Source organism: Gopherus flavomarginatus, chromosome 6 (genome assembly GCF_025201925.1).
Source record: "Gopherus flavomarginatus isolate rGopFla2 chromosome 6, rGopFla2.mat.asm, whole genome shotgun sequence".
In the NCBI taxonomy this organism is placed as follows: Eukaryota; Metazoa; Chordata; order Testudines; family Testudinidae; genus Gopherus; species Gopherus flavomarginatus.
Genome location: NC_066622.1, coordinates 128268303 through 128281810, shown reverse-complemented (window position 1 = coordinate 128281810; position 13508 = coordinate 128268303).

Here is a 13508-nt window from a genome sequence, read left to right as displayed (position 1 = left end):
ACGGAGGTCAAGAAAAGCGCTGCTAAGTGTCTATACTTGATTACCAGCGCTGGATCACCAACGCTGGATCCTCTACACCCGAGACAAAACAGGAGTACGGCCAGCGCTGCAAACAGGGAGTTGCAGCGCTGGTGGTGCCCTGCAGATGTGTACACCTCCTAAGTTGCAGCGCTGTAACTCCCTCACCAGCGCTGCAACTTTCTGATGTAGACAAGCCCTGAGCCAGAAAAAAAATACTGCATAGTAAAAGGAAGGGGAAAAGAATAAAGGAAAGGGGGGAAAGAGAGGAAATGAACTGAAAATAGAAGACAAAACAGGACATTTTCTAGGGCACAGTGCAAAACCCATTTAAAATGTTTCAGAACAAAATGTGCTCCTAGGACAAATACTGTGTCCTAAGTTTCATGCTGCAAACATATTTTTACAGCAAAGTTCTAAATTCATATAAAATGAGGTTGGCACCTGGAATGCTGACAGACACTTTTTATTTTATTGGTGCTATCAGACAAAACTCTAGTTATTGGAACATCCTTGCTTGCAGCCTGCTGCTGAAATGTGACATTTAGCACCTGCGGCTGACAAGAGTTGCCAGCTGTGGAGTGTAGCCAGTTAAATCCAATTTAAGAGAAACCCAAAGTTGCCCAAACATGTTTTGAGCGAGACAGCATCTTTTGTGGATTCAACTGAAATCTAATGCCTGAGGGGAAACGGGTACAAAAGTTCTCTGTAGCCAACATCTGAGAAAAAGCAATCACTTTGATCTTCCATTGGCAGTAAAGTCAAGAGCACCTGTGTGATCCCAACTGCACTTTGTGTGGCACTTAAGAGGCTAATAGTGAAGCTAGTGAATGTCCTTAGCCTTCATAGAACTCAGTTAATGTTCTGGAGGGACAGAGTGAAAACAACTGCAATAATGTTGCTGAACAAATGGGTGAGGTCTCATGGAGCATGATCAGGGCGGGTGCAAGCAGGGCCGGCTCTAGCCATTTCGCTGCCCCAAGCTCTGCCGCTCGCCGGTCCCGCAGCTCCAGTGGATCTCCCACAGATGTGGCTGCAGAGGGTCCGCTGGTCCCACGGCTCCAGTGGACCTCCCGCAGGTGTGCCTGCGGATGCTCCACCGGAGCTGCGGGACCAGCGGACCCTCCGCAGACATGCCTGCGGGAGATCCACCAGAGCCGCCTGCCGGCAACCGGCAGAGCACCCCCTGTGCAGGGCCGGTGCAACCATTTAGGCAGACTAGGTGTTTGCCTAGAGCGCCAAGATTTGGGGGCGACAAAAAGCGGCGCCCCCCCAATTTTTTTTTAATGGTTGAGCAGCCGCTGCTGCTGGGACAGAGAGGGAGTCTGAGCCGCCGGCGGCCCAGGATGTCCCCTGGATCAGGGTGCTGCCGCAGCAGCCGGCAGCCCAGGGTGTCCCCTGGGTCAGCGCGCCGCCGCGGCAGCCGGAAGCCCAGGGCCCCTCTTGGGTCAGTGCGCCGCCGTGGCAGCCGGCAGCCCAGGGCGTCCCCTGGGTCATTGCACCGCCGCGGCAGCTGGCAGCCCAGGGCGTCCCCTTGGTCAGCACGCCATCGCGGCAGCCGGCAGCCTAGGGGTCCCCTGGGTCAGTGCGCCGCCGCGGCAGCCAGCAGCCCGGGGGCCCCCGTGGGTCAGCGTGCCGCCACGGCAGCCCAGGACCCCCCCGGGTCAGGGCGCCGCCGCGGCAGCCCAGAGGTTCGGGCTGCCCGCGTCACGCTGACCCAGGGGAATCCCTGGGCTGCAGGCAGAGGCTCAGAATCCCTCTCCCTCCCAGAGCAGGGGCTCCAGCCTGCGCCATTTTTCTCGTTGCCAGTGGGGGCGCCGGCGGCTGGGCAGAGCTGCGCAGCTCTGCTTAGGGCACGTGGCAGGAGCCCTGCAGGGATAGCGCGACACCAGGGCTTCTGGAGGAAAGCGGGGGCTGCCCCCTGGCTCAGCCTCCACGTCAGCCCCAGCGAGGGGCATGGAGAAGAAAAGAGCCTCAGCCGTGGTCTGGTGAAGTGGAGGAAGAAAGAGGACTGTGATGCTCATGCGTTGGGCAAGGTAAGCAAGTGCTTCCCCACAGCTCGGCCTCAGGTGCCTGTGCTCCTGCCCCCTTGGTCCTTGGCTGGTCCCTGCTGCTGCTCCCCTTGTGCCTGGATGGCTGGAGAGAACAGCAGCCTGCAGAGCTGAGCTGCCCCAGTGCCCCCAGGCACCCACCTGACCCCATCCCCCCCACAGCCCTGACCCCCAGCTCCAAGCCCAGTCCCTCTGAGCTGGAAACCCCCCTCACCCCATCCCCCCACAGCTCTGACCCCCAGCTCCGAGCCCAGTCCCTCTGAGCTGGAAACCCCCTGACCCCATCCTCCCCTCAGCCCTGACCCCCAGCTCCGAGCCTAGTCGCTCTGAGCTGGAAACCCCTTCACCCCATCCCTCCCACAGCCCTGACCCCCAGCTTCGAGCCCAGTCTCTCTGAGCTAGAAACCCACTGACCCCATCCTCCCCACAGCCCTGACCCCCAGCTGACAGATAGTGTCCCTAACACAGTTATTGCTCTTCGCATCCTCTTGACTCTCCCAGTTTCTGTGGCCAGTGGTGAGCGAAGCTTCTCAAAGCTCAAGTTGATAAAAACATACATGCGAACATCAATGTTGCAACAAAGACTTGTTGGGCAATCTACCTTGTCACTAGAACATGACATTGCTCACAGCATTGACTTGGAGGAACTTGTTTCTAAATTTGCTAAACTTAAACCACGGAAACATAAATTCTAAATTATAACATGTTACTCTGTGACCGTGTATTGTCTATAATGTATGTGATTTTTTTTGGAGGGGGGGGCGCAAGATGGAAGTTTCGCCTAGAGCGCAAAATATCCTTGCACCGGCCCTGCCCCCGCGGTATGCCACCCCAAGCACGCGCTTGGCGTGCTGGGGCCTGGAGCCGGCCCTGGGTGCAAGGATGTTTCGTGCCATTTGTCCCGATATTTTGTTTCCTGGTCTTCAGCAGCAATTTGGCGGAGAGTCCTTCAGTCGTGGATGGTCTTCGGTGGCATTTTGACAGCGGGTGCTTCTGTCTTTGGTGGCAAGGTTTATTACCCCACTCACTGAAATACTGTCGAAGACCGTCCACAACTGAAGGGCTCTCCGCTGAATTGCCACCAAACTCCTGGACGGGTGAGTGTTAAAAAAAAAAAAAAAAAAAAAAAGCTCCCCTGAGGCAGTCCTGATATTTTCTCCTTAACATCTGGTCACCTTGCTGGTGGCCGATGGCACAAGGTGTTTTCAGAAGGCTTTGCAATGCTTCATGGGGGAAAAAGGGTTACACGGGGGTCACTGGTTTCAATGCCCCATGATGCAGTTTTCTCAGTCCCATAATTTTATCTGCATCTTATAATGTTTTGCACCTCTTTTCAAAAGCCCTGCAAACCCCACAGGTCCGCCATCTGTGTGAGAAGCTGCATTACTGTGATGAGCACTGTGAGCATGAGTGCTTAATTCTGCAGTATCTGCAGAGCCACCAGAGGGGCTGCAGGGAACATGACGATTCTGTGGAGGCTATCTTGATGTGTGGCATAGAAAGAAACAATTCATGGTTGTTGTTATCATTCACAAAGCAGCTGCAGATGGTGGAGTGCCAGCTTTGGGCCCAAGAAACAAGCACTGACTGGTGGGATCGCATCATTATGCAGATATGGAATGATGAGTAGTGGCTGCAGAAGTTTTGGATGCACAAGGCAACATTCCTGGATGTGTGTGTGGAGTTCAGTGACACCAAAATGAGAGCTGCACTGACCAGGGCGGTGCAGAGGATTCAGGGGGCCTGGGACAAAGCTGGGGAGCTGCAGTGCTTGTACTCACCTGGCGGCAGTCCGTGTCTTCGGCGGCATTTCGGCGGCGGGGAGGCTCTTCAGTCACTCCATGTCTTTGGCAGCACTGAAGGCTCCCACTCTGCTGAAGACACAGACTGCCTCCGGGCCAAGGCTCAAGGGGCATTTTGGTGGCGGGGGGCCCTTCAGTTGTTGGGTTTGGCTCCTTCTTGACAGAAAGACAAAAATACATGGTGGTAACTTCCAAGCATGCCCCCACACACCCCACCCTGGCTTGTGGCCCCACAATGAGACTTAATTCACAGTAAATGATGCACATCTGTGATTCACCCATTTCTTTCTTACATGAGAAATGAAACAGTTAACAATGTGGAAAACCTTAGGAACAGCCAGGCTTGTAGGGAAAATTTAGGTCAATATTTATGTTCTGCTGTTATAATTACGGTTTAAATATGACCTTATACAGTATGTACAGATTTTATTTGGAGCACAGTAGGAATGCTACCTGTGTAAGCCTCACTAAAAAGTAAGTTTTATGGACCTGATTTTCAGCCCAATTCTCCCTTTTGTGCCCTTACTTTTGCAGATGCATGTAATGGTGGATGGCTTTGTGATTCCACAATCAATTGTATGTGCATGATTGTTATTTTGATGCCTAACTGCTGGGGTGAAAATGCACCAGGAAGTTAGACATCCTAATGATATTAATTGTGCCATATAAAATGAAGACACATTTTTGTCTTCTTAGACGATAAACATTATGGGGCAGGGACCATGCATTGGTATACGGTTGTACAGCATGTAGCACAATAGGGCTCTGATCTTGACTAGGGCCTCTGGACTCTTCTGCAAAATAAATAATACATTAAAAAAATAAGGTAAAGTGCTGTTTGACCAAATTGCCCAGCACTTGTTTCAAGGACAGTATATCACTATTTGAGATGTGATAAATTAGAAGGTGCAATTAATTAATTTGTATACAGGACTTTGAAGTTGCAGAGTGCAAATTGCAAACTGATTTATCATGGGGCAAGTAAGCAGGTAAATTGGTCCACTGGCCTATTGAGATCTTGGCTGACTCTTGGAAGGCACTGAAATGTTGTGTTGATGGATGCTGTTCTAAGAACAGTTATGTGATTGCAGAGCGAATGTGGTAGTGTGAGAAAAAGATTCAGCAAAATGCAGTGAGTTTATACAGCAGTCTAGTGTAGTGTGCACTATTCAGCATAGGATAGGATGCAGACTAAACATGCAAGTGCAGTCTTGGGTATCGTTCAGAGTGCAAAGTGCAGAAATGGTTGCATTACAAAGGGCATCAAAAGTGCAAAAGCCAGTACTTTTGCACTGCAGCTGGGACAATGACTGGAGGGTGCCATCATCAGTGTTATTAACTGCATCTGAACCCATTATAAATCAAACCTATGATCAGCTGTAAAATAAACAGTTAGCTTTGATACCAGAGCCAGGCCTCGTGTGAACCCCGTCACCAAACCCACTGCACCATGCTACTCCAAGTAGGAAAGCCACTAGGCTCAGTCTGTGCATGCCTAGAGGTAAATTAAGATTGATTAGGACACTGGGCACAAAGAACATTTGGGCCCTCTGCTTCTCCTATCCCTTGAGGCCCTGGCCAGGCCAGAAGCCAGAGCTGCTGCCCAGGGACCTAAGCCACTGTGGGCGGAGCCATGAGCTGCTCTCTGTGGACAATCTGATTTCAGTTTGAGCAGGCTATTTTGGTTGAATTTCAACTTGTTCCCAGGCAATTTAAACTAAGCAGAAAAAGCCACTCTCAGATGTTTTCACTGCAAACAAGTTGTGGCTTTACACAGATGTAGTGAATTCGAGATTGCTATCTCAATGTAAAATCCTAGTGGAAACAAAGCACTGTAGTTTTTATACCTCAGTGTAGTTTAGTTGAGGTCACCCCTATATCTTACTAGGTTTTAGCCCTACTAGCTACATTAAAGTCAGAACTACCTGTGCCTTCCCCCCACTCAATTTTATATCACAACACTGATCCTGGACTCAAAACACACCATTTTTGCAGTGTACACATAGCCTTTAACTGAAACCAGAGCAGCCATACTGGGATTTGCACTGGTTTAACTAAATCAGTTTAAATTCACCCCTTCAATTAAACCAGGGCGACTTCTACATGCAGACAGCCTCCATGCTCATTAGATCACCTTACATTTGATGCCATCAAAGAACAGCAATTTATTGACAAGGCAACACATGCTGAGCTAGGGCTACTGTGGGGCCAAGGGTGACAGTGAGGGAAATATTTAAAGAAAATATGGGCTAGAGTAATTGAGTCCAGAGGTTCTCCCACAGGCTGTCACTTATGATGATCTAATCTCTCCATCAAAGGCATCTCCTGTTGCCTTTTCCCCTTGCATCACTTTTAACCCAGTGTAACTCCCTGGACTAGCAGCGGAGCTACGCTGGGGGCTGGACCGCGACGCCCCGCGGCCGGATCCTGGGAGACGGAGCACGCGGCGGAAGCCTGGGAGAAGACAGCGGGGTGAGACCCAGGCGAGAGCCCGCCGCCGCCGCGCGCTGGGGGCCGGATCCCGGAGCTCCGCGGCAGCCTCCGCCACGCAGGGTCGGGGCTGGGGCTGGTCCTGGCGGGGGGCGAGGCTGGCGCGTGGGCGGGGCCCGGCTGGGGAGCGGCACGTGGTGGGCTGGGCGCAGGCGGGAAGCGGGAGACGCTGCCGCCGGCCTGGCTAACAGGCGCGGCGCTGCCCGGGCGTGCTCTGTCCGCTGACCCGCGCGAGGAGAGACGCTGTGAGCAGAGGGCCGGGGCGGCCCGGTGGTCCGGGCTTCGGGCGCACTGTAGAGCCGGGAGCGGGAGCCCTTCCCAGGGCTGTAGGGTTGCGGCTGGGGCCCTTGGGTCGGTGCTCGGTGGCTCAGTTTCCCCGCAGGCTGCTGGGCAGTGGGGCCCTGGGGGAGGCACAAGGGCACCAACCCCCCCCAGCTGCAGCCCCCTGTGAATCAGGGGCATGGTTCTTCCCATTGTACAGTCCGGGAACTGAGGCCTGTGGGCAAGGCTGGGACTTCCCAGGGGCCTAAGGGAGTTAGGGATGCTTCTCCCATTGAAAATCATTAGGAGGCGTGTACTTCTCGTAGGGCTTACTTGGAAGTTATTTGGGTGCAACGAGGGGTGTGGATTTAAAGCTTTTTGGCTAATACAGAGTAACCGTCTGTGTGGATTCCAGAACAAAAGTGCCTTTTGTCAATTTCTGGATTAAGGTAAATTGGGAAAAAGCGCTCTTATTCCAGAATAAGAGCCTCCATATGGGGCACTATGGCAGAATGCTTTATTCTGTGGTAGCTGGGGTGACCAGGTGTCCCAATTTTATAGGGACAGTCCTGAGTTTTGAGTCTTTTTCTTATATAGCAGGGGTTGGCAACCTTTCAGAAGTGGTGTGCCGAGTCTTCATTTATTCACTCTAATTTAAGGTTTCACGTGCCAGTAACACATCTTAACATTTTTAGAAGGTCTCTTTCTATAAGTCTATAATATATATAACTGAACTATTGTTGTATGTAAAGTAAATAAGGTTTTTTAAAATGTTTAAGATGCTTCATTTAAAATTAAATTAAAATGCAGTGCCCCCCAGACTGATGGCCAGGACCTGGGTAGCATGAGTGCCACTGAAAATCAACTTGTGTGCCACCAGTTGCCTACCCCTGTTATATAGACTCCTATTACCCCCCACCCCCTGTCCTGATTTTTCACACTTGCTGTCTGGTCACCGTAATGATAGCTGTCTTGGTCAGTTTTCCCCAGAGATAAACTCTTAGGCCCTTCTGAAAATCCCAATTTGGGTGATTTGCCTAAAGAGTTACAGAGAGCTGGTTGTAAAGGTGGTAATAGAACACAGAGCTGTCTCCCATTTGTATGCATTGCCCCAGAAACCTGCCTCTTCCCCTCAGTGCTGTTGCTAAATATCAAGAACACTGTTTTAGATTTTAGACTAGTATTGTGTCTATTTCCTACTGATGGAAATGTTGTTTCTGGCTTTGCCACTGACTTCCTGTGTAAACTTGGTCAAGTTGATTTTCCTGTTTTTCCTTTCCCATCTATAAAATGGTGATTCACTTTTATCTCTTGGTACTTCATTCTTTAGCATTTCAGGACTTCCTGAGCTTCTGATGAAAGATGCTCTAGAATAGGGGTAATCAATTATCTTTTTGTCAAGGTCTAAATTTCTTGGTCAAGGTTTAGACTCTAGATAAAATAAGATTTTGCAGTCCATCCAAAAACATCTGATGGTCTCGATTTGGCCTGTGGTCCACCTATTGATTACCCCTGCTCTAGAAGTGGAAAGTTTTATAGTTAAAGTCAACTGAATGATGTCCTTGGGTATGCTCTATTTAGGTTAAATTGAGGTGTTATAATCTATTCAGTGAATATTAAGCCTGGCAGTTTTATTTAGGGTTCTGGATGTTAATACTTAGCAGGAGGAGCGTTTTGCTTATATCATTCTTGTTGGAGGCGCGTGAAGCGGTAGAAACCATTGGGCTAAGTAGGAGAAACAGCTTTTCAGGAATTGTCAGTAATATAGCTAGATCAAATATTTGAATTGTGTATCATATGTTAGCTTCAGTGAACCAGACTACTTGTTCAGTGCTGCTATATTTGTTATTTATAATGTCTCACCTTGCTATGTTAATTTAGTGATATGCTATGTAGTGTATAGAAGCAGGGGTCTGTAATTATCTAATAGTTAGTTGTTTTTTTATATTCCAAGTTTCTTAATCCAAGATGCAGTACTTAATCCTCATTAAATCATTTGCAAGGTAGAAGTCTTAAAAATACATGTTTGATTTTAAATCAAACAAGTGTCTGAGTAACTTTCAAAGTGAAAAACACGCTAACATAACTGGCCATTTATTGCTCCTCAGAACTTTCCAGAACAGTTCACTTTTTATCTGAGTCCAAATACGGAAAACTTTCTCTCCAAGGATTTCTAACAGGTACTTTACTAGCTAGAGTGCTAGCTCTAGCAATAACTGTAACTTCTCTGCCATAACAAAATTTATTTAAAAAATAAGGTCCTTGAAATTTGTAGATTTTCTGCTTCTATGGAAACTTTGTCACTGTCTGTGATCCTTTTTGATAATAAAATTCAACTGCCACACTAAGGCAGGTCGGCTTTAGGCCTATTCCATCAATTCCCCCGAATCGGGCCCCACGCCTAAGAGGGCCCTGAGAATCCCTTCCCTGGCTAGAGGTGCCTTTTTAATTTTTACTCACCCGACGGCACTCCGGGTCTTCGGTGGCACTTCGACAGCAGGTACTTCGCTCGCTCCAGGTCTTCAGCGGCACTTTGGTGGCGGGTCCTTCAGTGCCACTGAAGACCTGGGGGGAGTGAAGGACCTACTGCCAAAGTGCTGCCGAAGACTCGAAATACCTCCTGGTGAGTATAAGCCCCACATGTTTTGTTTGCTTGTTTTTTTTAGTCATCCCTGCTGGGGCCCTGTCGAAACTGTTCGAATTGGGCCCCACACTTCCTAAAGCTGGCCCTCCACTAAGGGGCTGGGTTTGTGAGGTGATAAGGAGAGAATTTTTATTCTTACATTTCATCATGAGTTAATTGGCCGTTTCTCAGACTAGTTCAGCTCAGCTTTGCATAACTGCAACACTTTTTGAAACTTAAGCAGGGCCGCCCGAGGGGGGTGTGTAAGTGGGGCGATTTGCCCCGGGCTCCACAGGGCCCCCCACGAGCATGGCTGAGGCTCCCTCCCCGGCCCTGTCTTCTCCCCTCCCCACTCCCGGAGCTTCAGCCCATCCAGCAGCATCCCGAACAGCTGCAGCGTGGCTCACAGCCCTGCCCCCTCAGAGCCGCATGGTGTAGGGGCAGAGCTGTGAGCTCCAGGCTGAGCAGAGGAAGCTGAACTCAGCATGGATCTCTCAGCCCCGCTCCCTGACCACGTGGCTCTGAGCAGGGCAGAGCTCAGGCCCCGCCTGAGTCACGCTGCCTCTGTCGAGCCAAGCTCCTGGGTGCGCTGAGGGTCTGGGTGAGAGGGGAACCAGGGGTAAGGGGCCAGGGCCGGGGGAGCTGGCTAAGGAGCAGGGAGTCCCAGGAACAGGGAAGGGACAGAGATTGCGGGGGGCGGTCAGGGGACAGGGAACGGGAGGGTTGGATCGTGGGCATTCCAGGGGTCTGTCAGGACACAGCGAGGGGGTGATAGGAGTTGAGGCAGTCAGGGGACAGGGAGCAGGGGTGGGGTCCTGGGGTGGTAGTGGAGGGTCTCTGGGGGACAGTGAGGGGGCAAGGAGCAGGCTGGGTCGGGGATTCTGAGGGGAGTAGGCAGTCGGGGGCAGGAAGTGGGTGGGGGTTGGATGGGAGCAGGGCTAGGCTGTTTGGGAGGCACAGCCTTCCCTACCCTAAAGCTCATTCAGCAGTTTGAGGCTTGCAGAAGAGCCAAGCTGTTAGCTTTTCCATTAGGGCTACCATCCCTTTCACTTCTCAAATGCCAAATCATAGTCTATGTTTAATTTCAGTGCCATAGGGAGATTCATGACAGGGGAGGGTAGCTTCATTTAAAATTAGCCACTAGGGGAGGGATCACATGGGAAGAGCAGTATCCTACACCATCTACCTCCTTCCCAACCCTACCAAGAGAGACCCCCCCCATCCCCTACATTTCCTGAAGTTCCAGAGGGGTTAATTCAGTGGTTCTCAAACTTTTGTACTGGTGACCCCTTTCACATAGCAAACCTGTGAGTGTGACCCCCCCTTATAAATTAAAAACACTTTCTTATGTATTTAACACTATTACAAATGCTGGAGGCAAAGCAGGGTTTGAAGTGGAGCCTGACAGCTCGTGGCCCCCCAGTAATAACCTTGTGACCCCCTGAGGGGTCTCAACCCCCATTTTGAGAACCTCTGGGGTAATTTAATTTTAACACCCTATGTCCATTCACATGCCTGTACTATTTTGAGCATTTCAGTTTTCACAACATAGGCTCATCTCAGATTTGGAACAAGCTCAAATGCTCAGTTTGTGGAGTATGTACATAAGCTATACTAAAGACAAACCCACAGTAACCATCTCCAGTTTGTGAGGGACCCCATGGAGCCAGTCTCTAGGAAACAGATAAATGCATGGAGGTTAAGTCCATTAATGGCTATTAGCCAGGATGCGTAAGGAATGGTGTCCCTAGCCTCTGTTTGTCAGAGGGTGGAGATGGATGGCAGGAGAGAGATCACTTGATCATTACCTGTTAGGTTTACTCCCTCTGAGGCACTTGGCATTGGCCATTTTCGAGAGACAGGATACTGGGCTGGATGGACCTTTGGTTTGACCCAGTATGGCTGTTCTTATATTCTAACCTAAATGAACCCAAAGTTATGGAGACAGATATGAGTCAAGGAAGCCAACAGAGTATCAGAAACCTGGAAGAATCTCTGACTGGATGGGCTCAGGCGTTTGGTCACAAGCTGAGGTGGTTCAAAAGTTTTGGATTTTTTTTTTAAGCAGAATTTTTTTATTGTTTCTTTAAACAATCAAACACAACAAGCAGCAGATATTTGGCCACACACTTCTGAAACCCCAAACCATATTCAGGTTATGGCAGACTAATTTCAGCTTTTCAATTAAAAAAAACACAACAAAATTTGAAGGAAAGCAGACATTGTCCATGATTTTTTTCTGCTTTTTAAAAACCTCTAGTTCTCGATCCAAAAACAGTTTTGACGGCACATATTTGTCCAACCCTTGTAATGAGCTTTAGTGCCTTTTAGCACTAGCTGGTGCTGAGAACCAGTGATACCTTATGAAGAAGTTTTCTCAAAACTGGATTAGTGCCTAGATGCAGAAGGTTTATTTTTCCCAGGGCCGCCCATGGGTGGGGAGCAAGTGGGGCAATTTGCACCAGGTCCCACAGGAGCCCCCACGAGAATATGGTATTGTAATTTTTTTTTATGGAAGGGGCCCCCAAAATTGCTTTGTCCCAGGCCCCCTGAATCCTCTGGGCAGCCCTGGTATTAAAAGGGACAAGAATGAATAATTCTGCATCTATTTATCAATGGTCTGGCGCTTCCGTCAAGGCTTTTGACAAGTTCTTAGTCTCTTACACTGTATACTTGAGGAATAAAATTATGTTGGTTTGTTAGGATTCCATTGAGCTCAGTTTGCTGCTCAATTTGGGTAATAGGTTTAGTTTTACTTCTGTACAAGAAGGGTGATCTAAATTAGTATGGTCAGCTTGCTTCTTACAGAGACAAGGGGTTTTCAGTAGCTTCTGCTCAGAAACTACTTATTTGAAGACCTAATTACAGTATGGACTGTATGTAGCATGTGTTGGTAGTTCATTGTATATTTCCTGAGATACAGTACTTGGCTTTCTTGCAAATTTATTTCCAACTAGCAAATTCTTTAACATAAAGTACAATGCAGTACTGCATTATTTTATAACTTCTGGAACCCAAGGCCAGGTGTATATTACAAAGTTTTTGGTCATTATAAGTTCTGTTGGAGAACTTATACATCTGTTAGCACATCACGTATGTGTGTTCATACCTGACTCTTTGCATCAGCCCTGTGTACTCACTAGATGTGCTGGTGTTTCATAGATTATAGATTATTAGGGTTGGAAGGGACCTCAGGAGGTCATCTAGTCCAACCCCCTGCTCAAAGCAGGACCAATCCCCAACTGGCCCCCTCGAGGACTGAACTCACAACCCTGGGTTTAGCAGGCCAACGCTCAAACCACTGAGCTATCCCTCTTCTAGTACAAGTAAAAACAACGAAAAGTACATACCTTTGTCCTGTGAAGTTGGTGTCTGGCGCCATCTGTACTTTTAAACATTGTAATGGAAAAGGCATTCACATATTTACCCAAGGTTCCTTCCCATGCATCAGGCTCAGCTGGTGAGATAGGTTGCCTACCCCTGGTCTAGCCAATGGCACGCATACAGAAGGTGGCATATGAGCTGATTTTCAGTGGCACTCACACTGCCTGGGTCCTGGCCACTGGTCCGGGGGGCTCTGCATTTAAATTTAATTTTAAATGAAGCTTTTTAAACATTTAAAAAACCTTATTTACTTTTCATAAACAATAGTTTAGTTATATATTATAGACTTGTAAAAAGAGACCTTCTAAAAATGTTAAAATATATTACTTGCACGCGAAACCTTAAATTAGAGGGAGTAAATGAAGACTCGGCGCACCACTTCTGAAAGGTTGCCGACCCCTGGGCTAGACTGTAGTGTAGTCTCAAACATGTCCTAGCTTGGGACATAGCTGGATGCCTCCAATGCCACATTGCAGATCCCTCTCCATACTCCTCCTGCTTGCTGTTAGCGCCAGGTGTCTCCATTGGGCTCCTCCGAGGTATTAGCAGTGCTGTGCAAGGTGCTGCTGGGATCTCCACTAAGTATGGCAAACAGCTAGTTGTAAAAGCAAGTTTGCGGCTAGGCACTAGATTAACTGATGGCCTTCCTGGCCTTGTGGGATGCCTGCCACAGTTCCTTCATTTTCATGTGGTACTGTTGCTGATCCCTGTTGTTTCCCTTTGCCTGCCTCCCCTATTCAGTTTTTCATAGATGACCACATTTCTACAGCTGCTTTGTGGCTGTGGCTGCAAAGCCTCTTTTCCGCAGGCCATAGTGCCTCCAGACAGGAGTGTCTAGAATGTGTAAGTGGCATGACCAGTTGGGCAGTTGCACACAAC